We start from the raw sequence: 2,281 nt of genomic DNA, 5'->3' as shown, positions 1-2,281 counted from the left end.
ATGAAGGGACGGTGATAGAATTCATGCAGGCAGCTGGAGCAGCCCCCTCAACAGTCACACACTCTTATTCGCACCACCTAGATATTGGTGCAATACAGATGGAAAGTGAGGCACACGCAGCATTCATGCAAAACCATAAGACTCACATAGGCTCACATACAGCATAAAAAGGGGAAATCCCCACTCTGTCACATATGTACTTGAGGCAGCTTGCTCATACTGCTGTTTGCCCCTGCCTGAGCTACCATGGCTACAGTGCTATTTTCAGCATGCTAGTTTAAGCAGAGCTAGCACGGATATGCAAGTTGGGAATAGTACCCCCAGCTCCAAGCGCAGAAGGAGCCCTTCTGTTTTCTTCCATGAGATTCTTGCTTTTTTAAGTGCACAGGACAGCTGCACAAGGGGCAGAATTAAGGTTGCATGGGCAACTGTACATTATCTGCCATCTCCTTACATTCAAGTGTTCACCTGTGCAACTAATGCACTTTTATTGCTATAGCTATGTAGTTAACATATCACCCCTCTCCAGCTGCATTTCCCCAACTGTAAAATGAGGGTGCTAACCCACAGCAGCACTGGAAAGGTTAAATTAATGACTCACAGGCACTCTGAAACTTTGGGTGGAAGGTGCTTATAGAAATACAAACTGCAAGGAGAGTTGCAACTCTTTCTGCTCCAACACATCTCCCATTCCTCCCCAGCAATGGAGAACCAGACAGAGGCAAGCAATTTTGTCCTTCTCGGCCTGACCAATCTCCAGGGACTGCAGCACTTCCTTTTCCCTCTCTTCCTCCTCCTCTACATGACCAGCCTGCTGGGTAATGGGGCCATCTTGGCTGTGATGCTGGCTGAGCCCCGGCTCCACACCCCCATGTACTTTTTCCTGGGTAATCTCTCCTGCCTGGACATCTGCTAATCCACAGTCACCATGCCCAAGATGCTGTTTGGTTTCCTGTCAGAGCACCAGACCATCTCCTTTGCCGGCTGCCTGGCCCAGCTCCACTTCTTCCACCTCCTGGGTAGCAGTGAGGCCATACTTCTGGCCGTCATGGCCTATGACCGCTATGTGGCCATCTGGAACCCGCTGTGCTACAGGCTGGTCATCAGCCCAAGGGCCTGCTTGCTCCTGGCAGCAGCCACCTGGTCCACCGGTTTCCTGCATGCCCTGATGACCACCATCTTGGCATCCAGGCTGCCCTTCTGTGCCCACAACCATGTCTCCCACTTCTTCTGTGACATCAAGCCCCTGCTGAGCCTGGCCTGCGGCAGCACCCTCCTCAACCTGATCCTTGTCAACGTAGATGCTGCGGTCCTCAGTCTGAGTTCCTTCATCCTCACACTCCTCTCCTACATCTACATCATTTCTTTCCTCCTCCTGAAGGTAAGTCTCGAGAAGGCAGGAGAAAGGCCTTCTCGACCTGCACCTCCCACCTCACCGTGGTATCTCTTTTCTATATACCAGTTCTTGGCAACTACATAGCTGCCACCCCGGTGTCTCCTCTGAAAGAGACATGATACTCTCCCCCATGTACAGCATTGCCACCCCAGTCCTGAACCCCGTGATATACACCCTGAGAAATGGGGAGGTGAAATCTTCCCTGAAGAAATTCCTGAACAGAAAACCCTGGAAGAGCATGCATTAAATGAATCCAAAATGCCCACAATTGTGTTCAAGGCATTTCAGTCTTTGTAGATCCACAGATTTTTTAAAACATTTTTTGTCGCTCATTTTGTCACTCTAGGTCAGCTTTCTCTACCTGTGTGTCTGTCCTCATTGGGTTGACTTTTCTCTATCTGCTTCTCTTTGGTTTCATGCCAGCACCCTTAGAAAGCCACTGTGAGAGGGAGATGATAGTCATCTTCATGTACAGCATCTTCATCCCAGTGCTAAACCCCTGATCTACATCCTAAGGAACCAGGAAGTGAAATCCACCTTGAGGGAAGCAGGGAGGATAAACCTCTTCCATAGGAAATAGTGAATTGAGTGGGGAGAATTCTCATAAAGTGAATGTTCTATCTCTGATGTTGTCATGGGAAGTGGAAAAACAGACTCGATAAAGTCACTGGATATGGCTCATTGCAACAATCCATAACCCACTAACCCACCTTTGTCCTGGGACTGTAGAGGTGTTAACTTGTCACTTCACCTTGAATGGTCTCTTGCAACATGTATTAACTTCTTATGCTTAAGAATCTGTTCCAGCTTATATTTAGCTGTCACTCTCTGAGTATCTGTCCCAGAGCTGAAGAGGAGCTCTGCGTAAATTCAAAAGCTTGTCTC

The 2,281-nt window shown here is 48.7% G+C and overlaps 1 pseudogene; it reads left to right on the top strand.

The window, feature by feature from the left end:
- The first annotated feature begins 703 nt into the window (after window positions 1-703).
- On the top strand, window positions 704-1,643 carry LOC115638138 (annotated as a pseudogene).
- The last annotated feature ends 638 nt before the right edge of the window (window positions 1,644-2,281 follow it).

This window comes from Gopherus evgoodei, chromosome 21 (genome assembly GCF_007399415.2).
Source record: "Gopherus evgoodei ecotype Sinaloan lineage chromosome 21, rGopEvg1_v1.p, whole genome shotgun sequence".
NCBI lineage: Eukaryota > Metazoa > Chordata > Testudines > Testudinidae > Gopherus > Gopherus evgoodei.
This window is presented reverse-complemented; position numbering and strand designations above follow the sequence as displayed.